Below are 25,739 nucleotides of genomic sequence, written 5' to 3'. Positions count from 1 at the left end.
ATGAGATTGCAAGCTTTATGAGACTACTCTATAATTAACACCTCAAGTGACTGTTGTGGTGCTGTGTATCTTGTGAGGGCTGTGTGATTAAGAGCCAGTGAGGCATAGCTGAGTGACATTGTTACGGGCACTCCTGCCCTCAAGACAAGGGAGATCTGACTTGGAGGTCCAGGGGACTTTTGGGTTCTAAGATCAATGAATACCTAAGCCAACAAGGGGGTGGTGTACCAGAATCAGTGTTGGTAGTCTGACTCAACAGAGAATCTGCAGAGCCACAGACTTCCATTTCCCATCCATTTCTAACCAGGTTGAGTTCTATGGTGCCTTCTGCTCACAGGGATCATTCTCCTGGTATCTTTTGTCCCTTCGTTCCCACTTAATCAGGGCCAGCCACACTCCTCACCCCAGTCTGAAGGAAGCATTGCGTTTTTAACTCTTCCCCAAGAAACCTGACAGCTATAATAAGCAAACCAGTTTGCATTTGTAAAAGGTCGTGTTGGTATGCCTCTAAGGGAAATTTGCATCAAGTACGGTCTCATCATTTCATGGAGTCACATCAATGGACTTTTAAACAAGTTTAACTTTTGCTCACATTTAAAACATGAACACCTGAGTAGCAGGCTGGAGGGGTCATCAGGGCAGGGTGAGTGTGACTCTGATTTTCTAGCATAAAAACATTTCTCTGTGTTTTATCCCACCTCTGGTAGCCTCTTCTGATGTTCCTTTTCTCCTTCCTGCCTATCAGCCTAATAGTAGAAACCCAAGAGAAGCTGCCCAGTGCTGAGTTGAAGTACTTAGATCTTAGTTAAAAATGTGTAGACAGAATAGAAAGAGGCTAGTCAGTTGTTGGTCTTATCCCTCTTGAGATCTGGCTAGTACTGGTGAGAGGTATGAGCTGTAATTTAGAAGGTAAATTATCTGCAGTCTTATTTTAACCAACCTCCCATCCCTGATGACGAAGATACTAGTTCCTCAAGTTCACAAACTACTTGTTTTGACAGCTTTGTTTACTATACTAAAAAGCTTTCCATAGTTAGGAACTGTAATTTGGGATGTTTCTTTTAGTTTGATCTCCCAGGAGCAGGACATGCCCATTTCTCCTTGTTTTAATAAAAAGAATAAAATAAATTTAAATTGAGTGCATAGAACTCACAAAGAATTGTAATTGAACTGATGATGTCTTTAGTCTAAAAAGAAAAAGAAAAAAAAAAAGAAACACAAATTCTGGTCTTTTCAGGGATTAAATCTTACTTGGTGCAATTTTTTGTGGGTTCCATTAATCTAGTTATTCTGGTTTGCTCATTGACATTTGCCCTTAGGATGTCTTTCTGACTCAGGAGTGTGTGTGTGTGTGTGTTTTGAACATCTCTTTTCCTCTGGGAAGATCTTAAAACCCAAATTCCAAATAGGGAAATAAGGCTTTTCAAGGATTTAGAGTCACATCGGAAGCTAGAAGAAAGCATTTTGGCATAGATAATGAGAAAAAAAATTAGATAGGAATGAAGAAGTGACATACAGTTTGCTTATCTTTCTTGGTGCTCACTCTGAGGCTGACTGTAAATAACTAATAATGGTCACTTGTCATATTTGCATGGTTAAGACACCAGTCTACATGCCATATCCGAGTGCCTGGTTGGGTCTCACCTGTTTAACTTCGGATCCAGCTTCCTGCTAATTAGCACCCTGGGATGCAGGAGGCCATGGCTCAAGTAGTTGAGTCCCTACCACCCACGTGGCCTACCTCTAGTTGTTGCAGGTATTTGGGAGAGTGAACCAGTGAATAGAAAATCTCTCTTCTCTTCCTTTCAAACAAAAAGGAAAATATTTTTTTTCAAAGATACAGTGGTTAAATTGCCACTTGGGATGAACCCATGCTGTATCAGAGTACCTGATTCAAGTCCTGGCTCATCTGTTTCCAATCTAGCTTCCAGCTGATGTGCATTCTAAGAAGAGGCAACAGATGACATCTCAAGTACTTGGGTCCCTGCCACCTAGGAGGGATACCAAGATGGAGTTCTGAGCTCTTGGCTTTGGCCAGCCCATCCTGCAGCTGGAGATCTCTCTATTTCTGCTAAATGAAATGAAAATAATTAATGAATAAATAAATATAAAGGAAATCTTAACATAAAAATTTAATTATTAAATTGATTATAAAATTTAATTCTTCAGTCATAGTAACCACATTTCAAGTGGTCAGTTGCCACATGAGACTTAATGCTTACTGTATTGTCAAGAATACATACATATGGGGCTGACATAGCGTAAAAGGTTAAGCCTCTGCCTGCATTGCCAGCAGCCCATATTTGCTCCTTTACTTCCAATCCAACTGTGTGCTAATGTGCCTGGGAAAGCAATCGAAGATGGCCCAAGTCTTTGGGCCTCTGCACCCACATGGGAGACTTGGAAGAAGCTTCTGGCTCCTGGCTTTGGCCTGGCCCAGCCCTGCCATTGAGGCCATTTGTAAAGTGAAACAATGGATGGAAAATCTCTCTCCCTCCCCCCCCCTCCCTCCCTCCCTTCCTTCTTCTCTCCCTCCTTCTCTCTCTCTCTCTGTAGTTCTGCCTTTCAAATAGATAAATCTTAAAAAATAAAAAATGCATACAGAACATTTCCATCATTGCCAGAAGTTCTCTTGGGCAGGTCTGTTTCCTAATAAAGTCAAGAAGTACAACTTGAGGGGCAGGCCTTGTGATATAATGGATTAAATTGCCCCTTGTGACAACTGCATCCTGCATTGCAATGCTGGTTTGAGTCATGGCTACTCTACTTCTAATCCAGCTTCCTTCTAATGCATAGGGGAGACAGCAGACAGTAGTTCAAGTTCTTGGGTTCCTGTTGCCCACATGGGAGACAGGAATGGAGTTCATGACTCCTGTGTTTGACCTGGCCCAAACCTGGCTGTTGTGGTCATTTAGGGAGTGAACCAGTGGATGAAAGATTTCTCTACCTCTCTCTCTCTCTCTCTGTCTCTGTCTCCCTCTCTGTCACTCTGCCTTTCAGGTAAAGAAGTATGGTTTGATTTTCTTAAAGATTTATTTGCTTATTTATTTATTTGGATAGTCAGAGTTACAGAGAGCAAGAGAGGAAGAGAGACAGATCTTCTCTCCATTGATTTATCCCCCAGATAGTCATTTCGGCCTGCCCTGGGCCAAGCTGAAGCCAGGAGCCAGGAGCTTCGTCTGGGTCTTCTACATGGGCGGCAGGAGCCTAAGCACTTGGGCCACTTTCTGCTGCTTTTCCCAGGCCGTTAGCAGGGAGTTGGATTGGAAACAGAGCAGCCGGGATACAAACCTGCACCCATATGGGATGCCAGCATTGAAGGCAGAGGCTTTACCTACTACACCATGATTTGATGGTGGTTGGGAATATAGAGAGGAAGAGCAGAGATATTGGTCCAAGGGTATAAAGTTTCAGTTAGATAAGTGAGATAGGTTCTGGTGGTCTGTTACACAGCATGATGACTGTAGTTAATAATAATATATATATATATATATATATGTATGTATGTATATATATATATATAATATATAAAGAGCTGAAAGAATGGATTTTTTTTTTTGACAGGCAGAGTTAGGCAGTGAGAGAGACAGAGAGACCGAGAGAAAGGTCTTCCTTTCCGTTGGTTCACCCCCCAAATGGCTGCTACAGCTGGCGCACTGTGCCGATCCAAAGCCAGGAGCCAGGTACTTCCTTCTGGTCTCCCATGCCAGTACAGGGCCCAAGCACTCAGGCCATCCTCCACTGCCTTCCTGGGCCACAGCAGAGAGCTGTACTGGAAGAGGAGCAACCGGGACAGAATCTGGCACCCTGACCAGGACTAGAACCCGGTGTGCCGGTGCCACAGGCGGAGGATTAGCCAAGTGAGCCACAGCACTGGCTGAATGAATGGATTTTAAGTGTTCTCATCACAATCATAAGATAAATCTATGATGTGCTGGTTGTATTCATTTACCTAATTTCATCATTTCATGATATATAGATTTATCAAAGCATTACATTGTGCCTAATAAATATGCTATTTGGCAATTGAAAATAAAACATTTTTTAAAAAAGTGTTGAAGTAATGACAGGGAGGATATGGGAAAGAAGGTATTGGGATTTGAATGTCTAAAGTCATCTAATTAGAAATGAGTCAGCATCAGAGGTGGTGGACTTCAATGAGTGGAAAATTACAAGGTTCCTGTTGAGGTAATTTAGTAGTATATCTAGCAGGATACAGGATATCATCTCTCCAAAGTGATCAATTGTAATGATCTGTAAGAAATTTTTCTACTCCTATAAGCAAAACATCTTTTTTTTATTTATCTTTGTGTGCCCCATCATTAACACCTACTTTTCTGATCTCATTTTCATTGATATGTTACATCCGTATTTTACATAGTGCTATTGTGATGAGTTATTTTACTTGTTTCCCACTCAGCTACATGAGGCATTATTTTACATGTGAAAAAACTAAGATTTAGGGCCCCCCCCCCCCCCGACGCCGTGGCTCACTTGGTTAATCCTCCCCCTGCAGCACCAGCATCCCATATGGGCGCTGGGTTCTAGTCCTGGTTGCTCCTCTTTTAGTCCAGCTCTCTGTGGCCTGGGAGGGCAGTGGAGGATGGCCCAAGTGCTTGGGTCCCTGCACCTGCATGGGAGACCAGGAGGGGGCACCTGGCTCCTGGCTTCAGATCGGCACAGCTCCAGCCACAGTGGCCATTTGGGGAGTGAACCAAGAGAAGGAAGACCTTTCTCTCTGTCTCTCTCTCACTGTCTGTAACTGTACCTGTCAAAAAAACAAAAACAAAACAAAACAAAAAAACCACTAAGATTTAGAATAATTTTTATTTCATTTTATTTTTGAAAGTAAGACAGACATCTTCTGTCTACTACTTCATTCCCCAAAGGCTTACGACAGCCTGAGTTGAACCAGGCTGAAGCCAGGAGCCCAGAACCTAGCACAGGTTTCCCAAGTGCTTAGTTATAACTTTCTGTCTCCCAGGATGCATGTTAGCAGGAAACTAGATCAGAAACAGAGCTGGGCTCAAATCAGACACTCCAGTAGGGCAAGCAGCATCTTAAGTGCCCAACCCTAGGGAGACTAATTTATTTGTGATCATATAGCAATAATACACCAGAACTAAGATACATCATTTAGTATTAGGTTCTGGTGAATTAAAAACTTGTATTATAGAGGCCTACACACAAAAGGATTTATTCTGTCACATTAAGAGTCCAGAAATAGACAACTTGGAGCTACTGTGTAGACTCTACCTCTTGGCTTCACCATGTTGGCAGACACACAGCCTTCTCTACCTCACTGTACGACATTTTGGGATCCATGTTTTATTTTCAGGCCATGGTTGACTATGGATAACTGAGACCTCAGAAAGCAAGACTGTAGATGAGGGAGGATGGCTGTAATTGCCTAGGGGTCAGTGGTGGCCTTTACTCCAGCCCAGGCAAGAGAGTCTTTCAAGCTACTTACCTAACAGCATGTTGTCCTCCTCCTCAGGTTTATTGAAAAAACTGTATTAAAAACAATACATTTTATGTGTCTTCTTTTTACACTTTCTGTACCCTTTTTCTTCAGTCCCTCTCCTACACCTGAGGCTGAGTAAAGAGATTGAGTGATATGCTTTAGGTTTTCAGAAAACTCATATCCTGTAACTCATGTTGGAACTTGCATGAGAACATTGTGCTGGATAACTAATTAGATGTCTGTAGAGATTCCAGAAGTTCAAAGTTTCTATATCTTGTTAATAGAAATTTGGGTTTCAAAAACAATTTTTTATTTTCTCTTTTCATTTATTTTTGCAGTTTATTGTTGCATGCTTTTCCCATTTGCACCTCACAGAGACTATGCTTGAGCTTCGGTCCGTGTGTAGCCTGGGCCCCTGCAAGGACAGCCATTGCCTCTTAACTTACTCTGACAGGCTGGACTAATGCATTCATTTAACACTGGATATTTATTGAGTACCTGCTGTGTGCCAGGCACTATTCACAGTACTGGAGGTTCTCTGGTGACTGAAACAGAAACAGATACCACCTCTAACTCCTGGACCTTATGTTGTAATTAAGGGGAGACAGAGAACATAGAGAAAAAGAAGGAAATAAGCAAAATAAATTTAGTGTGTATTAAACACTATGAAGGAAATAAAATGGCAATTTAATAAGAGACGGATGGTGGGAATTGATTTAGTCAGTCAGGTAACCTTATTCTAGCACCTACTACTTTGTACTCCTGTTTGCCCTGACAGCAGAGTAACTGATAGTAAGTGACAGTCATAAATCAGGCTGCACTTTCCCCTTGCTCAAATTAGAACTGTTTTGGTAATTGATCCTGGTTTCTACCCAAGGACTTGGGGTTTTTGATTTTTTTTTTTTTTTTTTTTTTGACAGGCAGAGTGGACAGTGAGAGAGAGACAGAGAGAAAGATCTTCCTTTGCCGTTGGTTCACCCTCCAATGGCCGCCGTGGCCGGCGCGCTGCGGCCGGCGCACCGCGCTGATCCGATGGCAGGAGCCAGGAGCCAGGTGCTTTTCCTGGTCTCCCATGGGGTGCAGGGCCCAAGCACCTGGGCCATCCTCCACTGCACTCCCTGGCCACAGCAGAGGGCTGGCCTGGAAGAGGGGCACCGGGACAGAATCCGGCGCCCCGACCGGGACTAGAACCCGGTGTGCCGGCGCCGCAAGGCGAAGGATTAGCCTAGTGAGCCGCGGCACCGGCTAGGACTTGGGGTTTTTAAAATAAATGATTCCTATATTAAAGGAAAATACAGAAAATAATTGAAAAACACTTAGTTTCACTCTACCTAGCTTTAAAAGATGTGCGCATTCGGGGCCATTTGCTGTGGCGTGTGTGTGTCTGTGTGTGTCTGTGTGTGTGTGCCTTCCTTTCTCTCTGTAACTTTTTCAAAATAAATAAATCTTTATTAAAAGAAGAACCTAGAACAAGAGCAAAGGACATTCAAAACAAACAAAAGGAATTTTAAGACCAATGTTAGGACCAGGTCACTACTTATCAGTAATTACCTTGATCTTAAATGGACTAAATTCCCCAATTAAAAGATACAGAGTGACTGAGGGGGCCTGTGTTTTGGTGCAGCGGATTAAGGTGGCCTGTGATGCCACCATCCCATTTAGGCACATATTCAAGTCCTGGCTGCTCCACTTCCAATCTAGTTCTCTGCTAAAGTCCCTGGAAAGGCAGTGGAAGATGGCCCAAGTGTTCAGGCCCCTGCCACCCAAGTGGGAGACACAGGTGAAATTCCAGGCCCTTGGCTTCAGCCTGGCTGAGCCTTGACTGTTGTGGTCGTTTGAGGAGTGAACCAGCAGATGGAAGGTTTCTTTCATTTCTGTGTCCCTCTCTGTCACTCTGCTTTTCAAATAAATATATCTTTTCTTAAAAAAAAAAAAAAAAAAAAACTGAAACTTACAGGATACAGCAAAAGCAGTACTAAGAGAAAAGTTTATAGCAATAAAGACCTACATAAAGGTGGGGGGAGGGCATTGTGGCATAACAGGTAAAGCCACTGCCTGTGACACTAGCATCTCATATGGGCACCAGTTTGATTCCTGGCTGCTCCACTTCCCATCTAGCTCCCTGCTAATGTACCTAGGAAAGCAGTGAATGTTGGCCCAAGTGCTTGGACCTCTGCCATCCACCTGGGAGATCTGAAAGAAGCTCCTGCCTCTTGGCTTTAGCCTGACCCAGCCTTGGCTGTTGCAACCATTTGGGGAGTGAACCAGCAGGTGGAAGACCTCTCTGTCCCTGTCTCTGTCACTCTGCCTTTCAAATAAATAAATAGAATTCTAGAGAGAGAGAGACAGCTGGTGTGTGTGGCACAGCAACTTAAACTGTCACTACATCCTCTGCATCCATGTGGCAGACCCAGAAGAAGCTCCTGGCTCCTAGCTTCAGTCTGGTCCAGCCTGGCCATTGTGGCCATTTGGGGAGTAAACCAGCGGATGGAAGATCTCTGTCTTTTTCCTTTTCTCTCTCTGTAACTCTGTCTTTCAAATAAGTAATTTTTTTTTTAAAGGTACAGTGAGAGAGACAGAGACATCTTCCAGCTGTTGGTTCCCTCCCCAAATGGCTACAACAGCTTAGGACTGGGCCAGGGTAAAGTCAGGAGTCAGGAGCTTCTTCTTTGTCTCTCACATGTGTGGCAGAGGCCCAAGAACTTGTGCCGTATTTCGGTGCATGTAGGTGTCACCTACATCCAATATTGGAGTTCAGATTCGAGTCCTGTCTATAACTTCCTGCTAATGTGCCTAGTGTTACAGGTCTCCACATGGTGGCCCAGATGGAGTCCTCACTTTGGCCTGAACCATCCCTGGCATTTGGAGAGTAAACCTGCAGAAAGAAGATCTCCTCCTCCCTCTCTCTCTCTGTCCATAGCTTTTAAATAAAATGAAAATATGAAGAAAAGAGAAAAAAGACTCAAATCAATGAAGTCAAACCTGCAAAAATACAAGGAATTAGTACTACTATGAATAATCATGTGCCAACAAATTGAAAAACCTAGAAAAAAATAATAAATTTCTGGAAACACATAAGTCACCAACATTGAATAATGAAATTATAGAAAACCTGAGCAGAAAATTAACCAGTGACAAGATTTAATCAGTAATAAAGAGTTCATTTCTTCTCAAACTATTCCAGACAATAGAAAGGAGAGGGGCTGGTATTGAGGCACAGCAGGATAAGCTACTACCTGTGATTTTGGCATCCCATATTGGAGCACTGATTTGAGTCCCAGCTGATCTGCTTCCAGTCCAGCTTCCTGCTAATGCACCGAAATACGGCACAAGTTCTTGGGCCTCTGCCACACATGTGAGAGACAAAGAAGAAGCTCCTGACTCCTGACTTTACCCTGGCCCAGTCCTAAGCTGTTGTAGCCATTTGGGGAGGGAACCAACAGCTGGAAGATGTCTCTGTCTCTCTCACTGTACCTTTAAAAAAAAATTACTTATTTGAAAGACAGAGTTACAGAGAGAGAAAAGGAAAAAGACAGAGATCTTCCATCCGCTGGTTTACTCCCCAAATGGCCACAATGGCCAGGGCTGGACCAGACTGAAGCCAGGAGCCAGGAGCTTCTTCTGGGTCTGCCACATGGATGCAGAGGCCCAAGCACTTTGGCCATCTGCTGCTGCTTTCCCAGGGAACTGAATCGGAAGTGGAGCAACAGGGACTCGAATCAGTGCCCATATGGGATGCCGGCACTGCAGTGATGGCTGAACCCACTGGCCACAGCACCAGCCCCATCACTCTACCTTTTAAATAAATAAATAGTTTTTTAAAAGAAGAACCTAAAATAACGGTTACAACTTCCATTTTATTTTCCTTGATGTCAAGAGTCAATCCCTGCACATCATGAAAAGTAAATGACAAATGGTATAAGTACTTAGTTAATTAAACTCAGAAACTCACTCTCAGGGTCCATACTCCTCCCTATCATGTGAGAAGTAACGTTGAAAATGCAGAAAAACTGTGTCCTTGGTACTGTGCCCAACAGTCTCCTTGCTGTGCCCCTCCATAGCATCTAGCTAAGGACTCCCTAGTGAGATCTACAGAGCTCAGAGTACACAGGAAAACTTTATAAGTAAAATAGGAAGTCTTTGAGCCTAAAGGCTATGAGACAAAGTTCTCCAGGAAGAAGATGCTTTTGGCCTTGGACAGCCAGGAACAGTGGAGTTTTTTGTTTGTTTTCTTTTTTTAAAGACTCATTATTTGAGTCAGAGTTACAGAGAGTGAGGGAAAGACACAGAAAAAGAGAGAGCGCTTTCATCCACTGGTTCACTCCCCAGTTGGTGACAGTGGCAGAGCTAACCCAAGCCAAAGACAGGAGCCAAGCTCTGAAAACTGGCTGAAACATCTCTTGGATATTGAGAATTGACTAGACCAGCAAATAACTAGTTCCCTAAAAATGACTTCCCCACCTTACTGACCTGTGGCCTGCACATAACCCTTATTGTTACCCTGCTTCTTGTCCAGAGATAACATCTTTATTACAGCTTTTGGGTTTTCCCACACTATAGTTGATCTGTCACCCTGCTACCAAAATCCCTTGGCTAACCACTTGGGTGTTCTGTTGTCAGAACTTAGAAGTGTCCCAGCAGCCCCACCCAGCCTCCTCAGCTCTTCTCTGTCACTCCTGGGTTGTGCTGGAATGATACTCCTCTTGGATTTCAGTGTGTGCAGTCTGATCTGGGTGGAGCCTTGAGCTGTTCACAGGAGTACTGGTAATGTCTGGCCTTTAGTGCTGCCAAAGGCAAAAAGCTGGCCTCTTCTCAGTGTAGAGCACATAGTTGGATAGCTGAGGCAGTGTTAGATGGAGGGTGGGGTAAACACATACCACACTCATCCTACTGTGTTTTCAGGAAATAATTATAAAGCAGCCTTAAGTGCAAATGAAGTCAAAAGAATGGATTGGCATCTTCTCATCCCCTCGCCTTAAAACAAAAAACAAACAAAACAAAAAAAAAAAAAACACTAGATGAACACAAACACACATACATTCTCCTCCTCTGGACTCCATCTGAGATCCACACCCTTACTGTTCTTTTCTGCTTAACTTTAGTACTATTTCAGAGCAATGAACCTTTCTTAAACTATCTCCCTTCTCTTCCTTAGAAGAGAACTCATCAGTAGTCTGCCGAACTTTCCCTGAAGCAAGTTCTAGGTTCCCCTTCCAAGAAGAGTGTAGAAAGAGACATATAGAGAAAGAAGGGGTAACCATGTGCCAAGACTTAATCCCTTAGTTAGGGAGTGGGGCTTTAGAATTGGTGGTAAAATTGTGCGCAGCGTTAGTTGTCAGTAAAAGGCATCTCTGTGCCATCAGCACACCTTCATTCCTTCCAGCTGCCTCTTTTTTTCCTGGCATTTCCGTGGAGTTTAAGCCATATGGCTCTTATAAAATTATTGTCTAGAGTCTCCTTAAGTGGAAAATTTTGCTGTGCAGTGCACAGCACCCCTGGATCTGCTCCTTCCTTCTCAGCAGCTGTTTGCCACTGACCGAGGTGGCGACTGAGCCTGTGTGTGTGGCCGGAGTCAATGACGAGCTTCCCACCCAGGCCTGGGGAAGCCCTCAGCCAGTGTGGTTCCTGTGGCAGCAGCCAAACACGCCAGTGCTCCTCATACCTTCAGGGCTGTGGTGTAACAGCCAGCTTTATGCGGTGGCATTGTTTAGTGTTGGTTGACTTGACTTCTCTGTCCCCACCCTCTGTGTTTAAGGGAATCTGGCTGTCACCCAGCAGGGAAGAAACTGGCTGGCATTTGGAGAAAGTAGCTTCCTGAAGCCTCTCCTATGGCAGGAGCCAGGACCACCTTCCATCTTTGCTTTCTACCCATGTGGCAAAAATGAAGGGCCCCTCTGTGCTTGGCCTTGTGCTGTGAGGTTTCAAGTTGCCTATGATCAGAACAAGGCGCTCTGCCAGGTTATCTGCCCAGATAAACATTTATTGTTTACAAGGATGTGTTTCAGCTGCTCTGGCTGGTCCCACTCTGGCGAGCTCTTCTAATTTCTCAAGGTTTTAAGTCAGTATATGGGGCTAACATCCAGACACAGAACTACTGGAGCTTGAGAGACTCTAAGTGACTGGCTGCTTCTGACAGCTTCCCAGCTGCCACCCCCCACACTCACCTACTGCTAGAGCCCAGTGTGTATTTCTCGATCCCAGTCCTGCATCCTGCATATCAAAACCACCTCTGTCTTCAGCACATCCAGCCATTAGAATTTGGGGATTTGTGAGAGCTAGTGTTATGACATAAGCAGCTAAAGACTTCTTTTAGGTAATAAAACCAGCATTCTGACACTGCTTTCTTTAACCATGTTTTCCTTAATAGCTAATCAAATAGATATTTAGTGAAAATGACAGGATTAAAGGCAGATTTTCTTTTTTAATTCATGTCCAGTGCCTCCAGATGTTCATTGTCTTTTTGTTTTTAGTGATGTAATTGGTTCTCCTAATTTCATTTTTTTATTTTTAACTAATAGACAAAAATTGTACAGACTTATGGAGTACCACATGATGTTTCAGTATTTGTATACATTTATGTAATGTCCAATTGGAATAGACATACCTGTTTCCTCAAACATTTAACATTCAAAGCCCTTCTAGTTTGTTTTTTCTTTATTTGAGAGGCCGAGGGGAGAGAAGAACTCTCATGTGCTGATTAGCTCCCCCAAATGCCTGTAACAACACAATGGAGTTGAATGCAAGAATCAGGAACAGAGTCCAGGTCTCACACATGAGTGGCAGGTACCCAGTTACTTGAGACATCATTGCTGCCTCCTAGGGTCTGCGTTATCATGAAGCTGGAGTCAGGAGCAGTAACTGGGAAATACACACAGGCATTGTGATGTCTAACAAGGGTTTCTTAACTGCTTGGCTAATCACCTACTCCCAAGTTTGTCTTAGAAGTATACAATACAGTACAGGGGCTGGTGCTGTGGTGTGGCAGGTAAAGCTGCCTCCTGCAGTGCTGGCATCCCATATGAGTGCCGGTTTGAGTCCTGGCTGCTCCACTTTCAATCCAACTCTCTGCTATGGCCTGGGAGAGTAGTAGATGGCCCAAGTCCTTGGGCCCCTGTACTCCTGTGGGAGACCTGGAAGAAGTTCCATCCATTGCGGCCATTTGGGGAGTGAACCAGCGGATGGAAGACTTCTCTCTCTCTGCCTTTGCCTTTGCCTCTCTGCAACTCTGCCTTTCGAATAAATAAATGCATCTTTAAAAAAAAAAGTATACAGTACATTATCTGTATAGAAGACTAGAACATCTTACTCTGATATAATTTAATGCCCATTAATCAACCCTCCCCCATATTGTATAGTAAGACTGAAAGAATTTTACAGTGAGTTCATTTTTACCCAGTACCTAGACTCTGTAATTCTTATTTTGCTGTACTTGCCTTATCTGTCCTCCATTCTCCCTATCCAGGCATTTTCTTTTTCTTTCTTTCTTTGTTGTTTGTCGTTAATACATTTACATATCATTCATTAACCAGAACTTAATACTTATAGTTTTTTCTTTTGAGGTTAAAATTTATATCCAGTGAATTCCACAAGTACTAAGTAAACTTTTGCTAGGTTTTGACACATGCATGCACCTGTGTAACCTGAAACCCCTCAGAATGTAAGATCTTATTCTGTCCCTTATCACCACTTTTACCTCTAGAGGCCACCACAGATGTTTTCCCATCACTATTTCAGAACCTTGTGTAAGTGGAATAATATAGTATGTACTCTTTTTTATGTACTCTTTTTTTTTGTAAGATTTGTTTATTTATTTGAAAGGCAGAGTTAGAGAGAGAGAGAGAGAGAGAGAGAGAGAGTGTTCTTCCATCCTTCCCAAATGACCAGAACAGCCAGAGCTAGGCTGTTCCAAAGCCAGGAGCCAGGAGCTTCTTCCAGTCTCCTGTGTGGGTGCAGGGGTCCAAGCACTTGGGCCATCTTCCTCTGCTTTCTCAGCAGCCACATTAGCAGGGAGCTGGATTGGAAGTGGGGCAGCCCATATGGGATGCCGGCACCACAGGCAGTGGCTTTGCCTGCTACATGCAGCGCCAGTCCCTCATATATACTCTTAAAGTGGTTTCTTTCAGGGCCTGGTGGAGTAGGCTAAACCCACCTGCAGGGTTGGCATCCCATATGGGTGCCTATTCTTGCCCCAGCTGTTCCTCTTCTGATCCAGCTCTCTGCTTGTGGCCTGGGAAAACAGTGAAGATGGCACAAGTGCTTGGGCCCCTGTGCCCATGTGGAGACCTTGAGGAAGCTCCTGATTCCTGACTTTGGATTGGCTCAGCTCTGGCCGTATTTGGGGAGTGAACCAATGGGTGGGGGAACTTTATCTCTGTCTGCCCCTCTCTTTGTAACTCTACCAATTAAATAAATAAATAAATAAATCTTTTTTTTAAATGGTTTCTTTCCTTTAGCATATCTTTTTTTAAACTTTTTATTTTGTTTTTAGGATAATTTTTTTAAGATTTATTTATTTATTTAAAAGAGTTACACAAAGAGAGGAAAGGCAGAGAGAGAGAGAAAGAGAGAGAGGTCTTCCATCCGATGGTTCACTCCCCAATTGGCCACAACAGCCAGAGCTACGCTGATCCAAAGCCAAGAGCCAGGAGCTTCTTCCAGGTCTCCCATGCAGGTGCAGGGGCCCAAGGACTTGGGCCATCTTCTACTGCTTTCGCAGGCCGTAGCAGAGAGCTGGATGGGAAGTGGAGCAGCCAGGGCTCAAACCGGTACCCATATGGAAGGCTGGCACTGCAGGTAGTGACTTAACCCACTTTGGCACAGCTCCAGCCCCCCATTAGGAGATTCCTCTACATTGTTAGATGTGTAAGTAATACATTCCTTTCTGTTGCTGAGTAGTATTCTACTCTAGGCACATGTCAGTTTACACACAGTCACACGTTCAATTTATGAACGTCTAAGCTATTTCCAATTTGTGTCTATTATAAATAACGTTGCTGTGAATAGTTATATACAGATCTTTTTGCAGACAGGTGATTTCCTCGGTTAAATGCCAAGAATTAGAATTGCTGAGTCATGGGGAAGATGTACATTTTTTTTTTATTAGAGACTGCTAGACCTTTTTCCAAAGGTCGTCGTACCACATGATCTCCCAACATTATGTGAGAGTTCAAGTAGCTCCACAACCTCATTATGGTGGATTGTGGTGATGGGTTGTTTTAATTTTCATTTCCCTGGTGACTTATGAACAAAGTTACTTCTATTTATGCTTAGTGACCATTATAGTTATCTCTTTTCTGAAGGGTCTATTCACTTCTTTTGCCCATTTTCTTTAATTGGGCTGTTTGATTTCCTATTTTTTTTTTATATATTCTGGATACAAGTACATTGTCAGATATATGATTGAGAATGTTTTCACTGTCTGTTACTTTCTTATTCGTTTTCATAACTATGTCTTCTGGTGAGCAAAAGCTTTAATTTTTCTCAAACTGAATTTTTCATGATTTTCTTTTTTGAATATTACATTATGAGAGCTAAAAACTCTTAACTCAGAGGCCAGCACTGCAAGTGAAGCCACCCCCTGCAGTACCAGCTTCCCATGTGGGCACCAGTTCAAGTCCTGGCTATTGCACTTCCAATCCAGCTCCTTGCTAATGTGCTTGAGAAAGCAGCAGAGGATGGCCCAAATGTTTGGGCCCCTGCACCCACAAGGGAGACCCAGATGAAGCTTCTGGCTCCTGGCTTCCACCTGGCCCAGCCCTGGCCATTGTACCCATTTGGGCAGTAAACCAGCAAATAAAGATATTTCTCTCTCTGCCTCTCCCTCTCTCTGTAACTCTTCTTTTCAAATAAATAAATCTAAGAAACAACAACAACAAAAAAACTAAGTCAAGAAGGTCTTCTACTTGGTTTTCCTCTAAAAGCTATATTGTTTCAATTTTACAATAGATCTGTGATCCATTTCACACTTATTTTGTAAATGGTAGACGGTAAGCATTGAGGTTCATTTTCTTTCACCCCAGCGCCATTTGCTGAGAAGTCATTCCTTACCTTCAGTGGATTGCCATGCCACTTTTATTAGATAGCATGTAAGTGGGGAATCTCCTGTTCTTTTCATTAATCTGTTTAGTAATCTTTATGATTAACTGTGGAATTACAGTTAAGAGTGATTTTTTTTTTTTTTTTTTTTTTTTTTTTGACAGGCAGAGTGGACAGTGAGAGAGAGAGACAGAGAGAGAAAGGTCTTCCTTTTGCCGCTGGTTCACCCTCCAATGGCCGCCGCTGCAGCCGGCGCACCGCGCTGATCCTGGCAGGAGCCAGGAGCCAGGTGCTTTTTCCTGGTCTCCCATGGGGTGCAGGGCCCAAGCACCTGGGCCATCCTCCACTGCACTCCCTGGCCATAGCAGAGAGCTGGCCTGGAAGAGGGGCAACCGGGACAGAATCCGGCGCCCCAACCGGGACTAGAACCCGGTGTGCCGGCGCCGCAAGGTGGAGGATTAGCCTATTGAGCCACGGCGCCGGCTCTAAGAGTGATTTTTGTTTGAATATTAGTTTGGGAAAAACTGACATCTTGAAAGCATTCTTGTTTCTAAACAGGTACAGTATTCCTTTTGTTTAGGTCTTCTTTGATAGTGTACTTTATGTAGGTCTTATACATTGTCTATGAGGTTTTTTTCCGTAATATTTGTTTTACCATTTTGAATTAAATTGTTTTTAATTTTTTAAACTTATTTTATGGGAAAGTGACAGAGATACAGATAGATCTTCCATCACTGATTTAATCTCCAAATGCATGCATAGCCAGGCCAAAGCCAGGAGCCCAAAACTCAATCCATGCCTCCCACAAAGACCCAGGCACTTTAGCCACCATGTGCTACCTTATAAGGTGCACATTAGCAGGAAGCTAGATCAGAAGCAAAGGAGCTGAGACTTGAACCGGGCACCCTGCTATGGGATACAGAAGTCCCAAGCTGTTTCTTAAGTGCTGCACCAAACATCTGCATCTCTGCATTTGTTTTATTTTTTTTAAGATTTATTTTCAGAGGACCTGTTCTGTGGCATAGCAGGTAAAGCCATCGCCTGCAGTGCCAGCATCCCATATGGGTGCTGGTTCTAGTCCCAGCTCCTCCACTTCCCGTCCAGCTCTCTGCTATGGCCTGGGAAGGCAATAGAGGATGGCCCAGGTCCTTGGGCCCCTGCACCAACATGGGAGACCCAGAACAAGCTCCTTTCTCTTGATTTCAGATCGGCCCAGCTCTGCCCGTTGCAGCCATTTGGGGAGTGAACCAGCAGATGAAAGACCTCTTGTTCTCTGCCTCTGGCTCTGCCACTGCCTCTCTGTAACTCTGCCTTTCAAATAAATAATAAAAATAAAATCTTATTTTAAAAAAAGATTGATTTATTTTAATAGAGTTACAGAGAGAGAGGGAGAGACAGGGAGAGAGATCTTCCATCTGCTGGTTCACTCCCCAGATGATGGCAAGGGTTAGCCCTCGGCCAGGCTGAAGCCAGGAGCCAGAAGCTTCATCTGGGTCTCCCACGTGAGTGGCAAGGGCCTAAACACTTGGGCCATTTTCCACTGCTGGGCCAATCTGAAGCCAGGAGCCAGGAGCTTCTTCCGGGTCTCTCACACAGGTGCAGGGTCCCAAGCACCTGAACCATCTTCTGCTGCTTTCCCAGGCCATAGCAGAGAGCTGGAATGGGAAGTGAAGCAGCTGGGACTCAACTGGCACCCATATGGGATGCTGGCACTTCAGGCAGTGGCTTTACCCACTGTACTACATTGCCAGCCTCTACACTAGAATTTTTAAAGTTACTGTTTTTAAAAAAATTTAAGACTTATTTTAATATTATCTGTTTTATATCTAATTGAAAGGCAGAGCAACAGAAACAGTTTGTATCGGGAGACAGGAATATCAATTTCCCATCTACTAGTTCACTCCCCAGATGTCCACAACAGCCAAGGCTGGGCCAAGAATTCAGTCTGGGTTTCCCAGGTGGGTGATAGGGGTCCAAGCATGTGAATCATCATTAATACCTCTCGGAATGCATTGGAACGAAGCTGAATTAGAAGCATAGCAGGGCCGGCGCCGCGGCTCACTAGGCTAATCCTCCGCCTAGCGGCGCCGGCACACCGGGTTCTAGTCCTGGTCGGGGCGCCGGATTCTGTCCCGGTTACCCCTCTTCCAGGCCAGCCCTCTGCTGTGGCCAGGGAGTGCAGTGGAGGATGGCCCAGGTGCTTGGGCCCTGCACCCCATGGGAGACCAGGAAAAGCACCTGGATCCTGGCTCCTGCCATCGGATCAGCGCGGTGCGCCGGCCGCAGTGCGCCGGCCGCGGCGGCCATTGGAGGGTGAACCAACGGCAAAGGAAGACCTTTCTCTCTGTCTCTCTCTCTCACTGTCCACTCTGCCTGTCAAAAAAAAAAAAAAAAAAAAAAAAAAAAAAAAAAAAAAGAAGCATAGCAGATGGGACTTGAACTGACACTCTGATAAGAGATGCTGGCATCCCAAGTGGCAGCTTAGCCCATTGTGTCATGACGCCCACCCAGTTTGTTGAATTCTTTTTTTATATAAGGTAAGTTTAGGGGCCAGTGCTGTGGCATAGTAGGTTAAAGCCAGTAGGTTAAAGCCATATGAGTGGGGCCGGCGCCGTGGCGCACTAGGTTAATCCTCCGCCTGCAGCATCGGCATCCCATTTGGGCACTGTGTTCTAGTCCTGGTTATTCCTCTTCCAATCCAGCTCTCTGCTGTGGCCCAGGAAGGCAGTGGAGGATGGCCCAAGTACTTGGGCCCTGCACCTGCATGGGAGACCGGGGGGAAGCACCTGGCTCCTGGCTTCGGATTGGCGCAGCTCCGGCGTTGTGGCCACTTGGGGAGTGAACCAACAGAAGGAAGACCTTTCTCTCTGTCTCTCTCTCTCTCACACTGTCTGTAACTCTGCCTGTTAAATAAATAAATAAAATATTTTTAAAAATTTTTTTAAAAAGCCATATGGATGCCAGTTCAAGTCCCCACAGCTCCACTTTTATTTTTAAATTAAAAAAAAAATTTTTTTTGTGACAGAGTGGACAGTGAGAGAGAGAGACAGAGAGAAAGATCTTCCTTTTCTGTTGGTTCACCCTCCAATGGCCACTGTGGCCGGCGTGCTGCCACCAGCACACCACGCTGATCCGAAGGCAGGAGCCAGGTGCTTCTCCTGGTCTCCCGTGGGGTGCAGGGCCCAAGCACTTGGGCCATCCTCCACTGCCTTCCTGGGCCACAGCAGAGAGCTGGCCTGGAAGAGGGGCAACCGGGAAAGAATCCGGCGCCCTGAATGGGACTAGAACCCTGTGTGCCAGAGCCGCAGGCGGAACATAAGCCTATTGAGCCGCGGCACCGGCCCACTTTTTTTTTTTTTTTTAAGATTTATTTATTTTATTTGAAAGTCAGAATTACATATATATAGAGAGATCTTCCATCCACGGGTTCACTCCCAAACTGGCCATAATGGCTGGAGCTGTGCCAATTTGAAGCCAGGAGCCAGGAGCTTCTTCCAAGTCTCCAATGTGGGTGCAGGAACCCAAAGACTTGGGTCATCTTCTGCTTTCCCAGGCCATAGCAGAGAGCTGGATCAGAAGTGGAGCAGCCGGTACTCAAACCAGCATCCACATGGGATGCCAGCACTACAGGTGATGGCTTTACCCACTATGCCACAGCGCCGGACCCTGAATTCTTAATATGTAATACTTTACATTTTTATGGGATACAGTACAGTATTTTGACACTTCTAAATTTTATCTACCAGTGTTTCTAAGTTTTATCTACTAATATTTTTCTTCCAGAATATTAAAATATACAGATTCAGAGATATACAGATTTTTATATATTAATGTGTCCTCCAATCCTATTAAATTTGTTTTAAAGATTTACTTACTTGAGAGACAGAGCTATAGAGAGAGACAGAGACAGAGAAGGAGGTCTTCCATCTGCTGATTCACTCCCCAAAACAGCTGCAACTATGAGAGCTGGGCTGATCCGAAGCCAGGATCTCCCTCCAGGTCTTCCACGTGGGCACAGGAGCCCAAGCCATCTTCCCCTGCTTTCCCAGGCCATTACCAGGGAGCTGGATCAGAAGTGGAGCAGCTGGGACTCTAACCAGTGCCCTTATGGGATGCTAGTGTCACAGCAGAGGCTTAACATACTGTGCCACTGCACCAGCCTCTGAATTATTTTTTTGAATACTGCACATTTTGCATTAACTTTGTTTTTATTTTTTTGGAGAGGTTGAAAGATATACAGAAAGAGGGTTCCAACATCTGCTTTTAATCTCAAGTATACACAATGGCCAGGGTGGAACAGGGCCAAAGCCAAGAATTGGAAACTCAATCCAGGTCTGTCATGTACATAACAAGAACCCCATAAGTTAAGCCCTCACTTGCTGCCTCCCAGGGTCTACGATAGCAAGCAGGAGTCAACTCAGGCACTCTGTTGTGGGACATGGACTCCTAACCAAAATCTCTCAGCTATGAGACAAAGCACTTACCTTGTGTCCTTTTAAAAAAAAAAAATTATTTTTTTTATTTGAATGGTAGAGTTATAGAGAGGCAGAGGCAGAACACTTACCTTGTGTTCTTTTTTTTTTTTATTTTTTATTTGAATGGTAGAGTTACAGAGAGGCAGAGAGAGAGAGGAGAGAGAGAGAGAGTGAGCAAGCGAGCGAGCTGTCATTCATTCGCTGGTTCACTCCCCAGATGGCTGCAATGGCTGGAGCTGTGCCGACCTGAAGCCAGGAGCCGGGAACTTCTTCCTAGTCTCCCACTCTGGTGCAGGGGCCCAAGGACTTGGGCTATCTTCTACTGCTTTTCCAGGCCACAGCAGAGAGCTAGATTGGAAGTGCAGCAGCTGGAACTTGAACCAGTGCCCATATGGTTGCCGGCACTGCAAGCTGCAGCTTTACCCACTACGCCGCAGCCCCGGTGCCACCATCTGGTGTTCTTATTAGGACTTTTTCTAGTAATTAATGTATAGTTTCTTTAAGATTTTCTGTGTTAAATGCTCATGACAACTGCAACCAGAGGTAACACTTCTATTTTTATGCTTTAAACTTATTTTTCTTTTTTTTTTTAATTTATTTATTTGACAGATAGAGTTAGACAGTGAGAGAGAGAGGGACAGAGACAGAAAGGTCTTCCTTCCATTGGTTCACCCCCCAAATGGCCACTATGGCTGGTGCTGCGCTGATCCGAAGCCAAGAGCCAAGTGCCTCCTCCTGGTGTTCCATGTGGGTGCAGGGACCCAAGCACTTGGGCCATCCTCCACTGCCTTCCTGGGCCACAGCAGAGAGCTGGACTGGAAGAGAAGCAACTGGGACTAGAACCCAGTGCCCATATGGGATGCTGGCGCTGCAGGGGAGGATTAACCAAGTGAGCCACGGCACCAGCCCCTAAATTTGTTTTTCTTAATCAGTGCAATTCTGGGACGGGTAGTATGTTATTAGGAATGGGCTTCCTATCCTTGTTCCTAATTTTTTATGTTAATTATTTTATTTTATTTACTTGACAGGCAGAGTTACAGAGAGTGAGGGACAGAGAGAGAGATTTGATTGCTAGTTCACTTCCCAAATGGCCACAACAGCCAGGGCTGAGCCAGGCCGAAGCCAGGAGCCAGAAGCTACTCCACTCCCCATCCCAGCTTTCTTCTATGTGCACTCTGGGAAATAGCAGATGATGGCTCAAGTACTTGGGTCCCTGCCACCCATATGCCAGAACCAGGTAGGGCTCTGTGCTGCTGGCTCTGGTCCAGCCATTCCCTGAGTCTTGTGGACATTTAACTAGTAAACCAGTATATAGACATTATTTCTGTCTCTGTCTATGTTTGTCTCTGTGTATTTCTGTCTTTAAAATAAATAAAACATTAAGGGCTGGCACTGTGGTGTAGCTGGTAAAGCCGACGCCTGCAGTGCCGGCATCCCATATGGGTGCCAGTTCGAGTCCCAGCTGCTCTACTTGAAATCCAGCTCTCTGCTATGGCCTGGGAAAGCAGTAGAAGATGGCCCAAGTTCTTGGGGCCCAGCACCCGCATGGGAGACCTGGAGGAAGCTCCTGGCTGCTGACTTTAGATCAGTACAGCTCTGGCTGTTGTGGCCATCTGGGGATTGAACCAGTGGATGGAAGACCTCTCTCTCTGTCTCTGCCTCTCCTCCTCTCTCTGTAACTCTGACTTTCAAATAAATAAATAAATCTTTAATAAATAAATAAAACTTTAAATATGTACTGTTCTAATGGTTGTTTTCTAATTGGTCCTTATTTTGATTTTTTTCTGTTTGATTTTAAAAATTATGTGAGATAATTTTTATTAAAGATTTATTTATTTATTTGAAAAGTAGAGTGTCAGAAGGAGAGAGGGTTTCCATCTCCTGGTTTATTTCCCAAATGGCCACGGTGGCGCTGCTGGGCCAGGAGCCTGGAACTCCGTCCAGGTCTCCCCCATGGGTGGCAGGGGTCCAGACACTTGGATCGTCTTCTGCTGCTTTCCCAGCTACATTAACAGGAGGTGTTTCAGAAGTTGAGCAGCTGGGGCTTAAACCAGCAGCTATATAGGATGCTGGCACTGCAGGTGATAGCTTTACCTGCTGCACCATAGCACTGGTCCCACAATATGTAGCTATCAGTCATTAGTAATTACATTATTCTAATTGTATCAGTTCCCTGATGAGTAAAAGTGTTAGTCTACCACTGCAGTTGTGTTTTTTTTTTTTTTTTCCAGTTTCTCCTGGTATTTCTAAAAATTTTGTTTACTACATTTCCATTCTTGCCTTGAATCCTACTTAGTTTTTTGTTTTGTTTTGTTTTTTAGTCTTTGCCTAAGATTTTGGTCTATACCCTCCTATCCTTTTTTTTTTTTTTTTTTTTTTTTTTGAAGATTTTATTTACTTATTAAGGGAGAGACAGAGAGAAAGGTCTTCCAAATGCTGATTCACTCCCCAAATGGCCGCAACAGCCAGAGCTGTGCCAATCTGAAGCCAGGAGCCAGGATCTTCTTCCAGGTCTCCCACACGGGTGCAGGGGCCCAAGGACTTGGGCCATCTTCCACTGCTTTCCCAAGCCACAGCAGAGAGCTGGATTGGAAGAGGAGCATCTGGGACTAGAGCCAGTGCCCATATAGGATGCCAGCGCCGCAGGAAGAGGATTAACCTGCGCCACAGCGCCAGCCCTCTTAATTTTCATTTTTATGTGAAAGGTAGAGAGAGACAGACAGGCAGGTAGGCAGGCATAGAGAAATCATTCATCTGCTGATTCACTCCCCAAATGCCCACAACAGCAAACACTGGGCCAGGTCAAAGCCAGGAGCTGGAAACCTGATCTGAGTCTCCCACATGCGTGGCAAGGACCCAAGCACTTGAGCCATCATCTGTGGCCTTCCAGGATGTACATTAGCCTGAAGCTGGAATCAGGAATGGGGGTGGGCCTTGAAGCCAAGCACGAAAATATGGGATGTGGGTGCCCCAAGAGTCATCTTAACTGCTAAGCCTAAAGCCTACCCTCCCCCTGCTTTGTAATCTCATTGTAAGCATCTTTTCTAAACAGTATTTATACAATGTATTTTAAAAATGTGTTCTCTGAAATGTAATTCACATAACATAATATTAACCATTTAAACAATGTAGTGACATTTAGAATGTTCACAGTGTTACACGGTCACCACTACTATATACATTGCATTTTAATTCCAGTCATTTTTAACTTTTAAAGTAAAATGCTTTCAATTCTTTTTCTGTACTTATCCACTGGAAGAATTAAACAGAATGTAACAGTCTCTCACTTCAGCGAAGATTATGTTCAGCATAATCCCAACATAACAGTAACTCAGGATAAAAATAGATGCCCTCTCAAGTAGAACCAGCACAGAGGTTTTCCAGATTGGGATTCTGCAGTGTCTAGAACCCAGGCTCTCCTATTTTGTTGGTCTGCTGATATGGCTTTCATTTTATTTATTTTTTATTTTTTATTTTTGAGAGTTACAGTTACAGACCCAGAAAGACATTAGGCCTTACCTGAGGTCTAGCATCTAGTAATTTAAACTCATGGCATCATACCTACATTAACCACTCTACAAGTTAATGATTTCAAAATCATTAAATGTTTTTACATTGTGTATCTTTTCTTTGAGGAATAATTTTTGATCATCTTAACTATTTCAGAATCCTAGTAACAAAACATATAGAATTAAATATCTTTTATTTATCTTGCTGTCTTTTTTTTTTTTTAAGATTTTATTTATTATTTGAGAGATAGAATTACAGACAGTGAGAGGGAGAGACAGAGAAAGATCTTCCTTCCATTGGTTCACGCCCCAGATGTCCACAATGGCCGGAGCTGCAATGACCCAGAGCCAGGAGCCAGGTGCTCCTTCCAGGTCTCCCATGCGGGTGCAGGGGCTCAAGCACTCGAGCCATCTTCTGCTGTTATCCCCAGCAACAGCAGAGAGCTGGATTGGAAGAGGAGCAGCCTGGACTCGAACCGGCACCCACGTGCAATGCTGGCACCACAGGTGGAGGATTAACCTACTGCACCATGGAGCCAGCCCCTGCTGTCTTTTAAAATTCAATGTGTCTACTTTTGTTCTTGGGAGTTTGGCTTTTTCTATTAAAAATTTTAAACGCAGAAAAAGAGGAAAAAATAGTATAATGAATCACCACATAGCTTGAGCAGTTATCAACCTTTCCCAATATCTTTTAATCATTTTTCTTGTCCTCCTGCCAGATTTTTTTTCTTGGAGGTTTTAAATTAAGTCCTATTCATCATACTGAAAACACATCAGTATGTAGCTCTAACTTGTGAGGCTTTTTTACTAGCCTACTCTATACTCTATAATTTAGAAGTTGGGTACTCGTTACTGGCTTTTTTTTTTTTTTTTTTAGCTATATTTATTTGAAAGGCAGAGTGAGAGAGAGGGAGAGAGATAGATCTTCTATCCACTGGTTCACTCCCCAAATGACTGCAATGGCCAGGGCTGGTCTAGGCTGAAGCCAGGAACCCAGAGCTCACACATCTTTCAGGGGCCCAAGCACTTGGGCCATCCTTCACTGCCTTCCCAGGCACATTAACAGGGAGCTGGATTGGAAGCAGAACAGCAGGGCTCAAACTGGATGGCATCCAATACCGGATGCCAGCATTGCAGGTAGCTTAGCTCACTCCATAACAACACTGGACAAACTAAAGATTTCTTTATCTTTTAAGGTTTATTGTTAACCTTTGTGGATGCAAAGCACAGAAATTTTTCAATTTACATATTGTAATTCAAATACAAGAACTTGGAATAGGTCTTTTCATTGACTTTTTAAAAAAGAGTAATAGGAAATTCAAGTAGGAAGCCCTAAACTTCAATTGTAAAGAGCTCTCCTTTCCCCAAGAATTAGGCCTAATCAATGTTCGTACCCCAAAATGGGGTAGGAGGGGATAAATCACAACTAAAGACCTTGGCACTTCTGTAAGAAATTTAAATAACAGGCAGACATGTAAAGATTTGTAAATATGTATTTGGTGCCAGCTAAACCACAGAGAAGATACTGTATTAGTGGTCCAGGGAAGTTTAAATATTTGTGGTCAAACTTAAAATTCAACATAAAACTCTCATCTGTGATAGAAGCTTTCCAGAAACTGCATGGAGGGCATTCATAAACGCCTTTTTTTTTTTTTTTTTTAACAGGCAGAGTGGATAGTGAGAGAGAGAGACAGAGAAAGGTCTTCCTTTTGCCGTTGGTTCACCCTCCAATGGCCACCGCGGCCGGCGCACTGCGCTGATCCGAAGGCAGGAGCCAGGTGCTTCTCCTGGTCTCCCGTGGGGTGCAGGGCCCAAGCACTTGGACCATCCTCCACTGCACTCCTGGGCCACAGCAGAGAGATGGCCTGGAAGAGGGGCAACTGGGACAGAATCCGGCGCCCCGACCGGGACTAGAACCTGGTGTGCCGGCGCCGCTAGGTGGAGGATTAGCCTATTGAGCCGCGGCGCCGGCCGCATTCATAAACTCTTACCAGGCTGGGCTAAGAAAACCCATTCTCCTTCCCTTGTACTGTGTGGCTGATGAGCCCTCTGAGAAGGGACACCTTGGTACTCTGAATACCCACCCAACAAGCCTACTCCAAGGCCCATTTTGCCTGGTGGCTCACAGCCTTCCCCTATCTAGTGTGCATAAAATAACAATGATCTTTCTTACCCTGTTTCCTCTCTTTCTTGCCTTACTTTACTTTCCTCACAGTATTTTAAAGATTGATTTATTTACTTTTTTTTTTTGGAAAA

General features: G+C 44.3%; 1 protein-coding gene across 12 annotated transcripts in view; it reads left to right on the top strand.

Annotated features, from left to right (window-relative positions):
• Nucleotides 1–25,739, top strand: part of SMG6 (SMG6 nonsense mediated mRNA decay factor) — a 262,938-nt gene that overhangs the window by 186,649 nt on the left and 50,550 nt on the right. The window contains exon 14 of one of the 12 annotated variants that reach the window (XR_007911238.2): nucleotides 15,664–16,057. The exons of the other annotated variants lie outside the window; for them this stretch is intronic. The gene's annotated coding sequence lies outside the window, so the exon portion shown is untranslated. The remainder of the gene's footprint in view (nucleotides 1–15,663; nucleotides 16,058–25,739) is intronic. 12 annotated transcript variants of the gene reach the window in all.

The sequence above is a fragment of the Oryctolagus cuniculus genome, chromosome 17 (assembly GCF_964237555.1).
Source record: "Oryctolagus cuniculus chromosome 17, mOryCun1.1, whole genome shotgun sequence".
NCBI classification, from domain to species: Eukaryota; Metazoa; Chordata; class Mammalia; order Lagomorpha; family Leporidae; genus Oryctolagus; species Oryctolagus cuniculus.
This window is presented reverse-complemented; position numbering and strand designations above follow the sequence as displayed.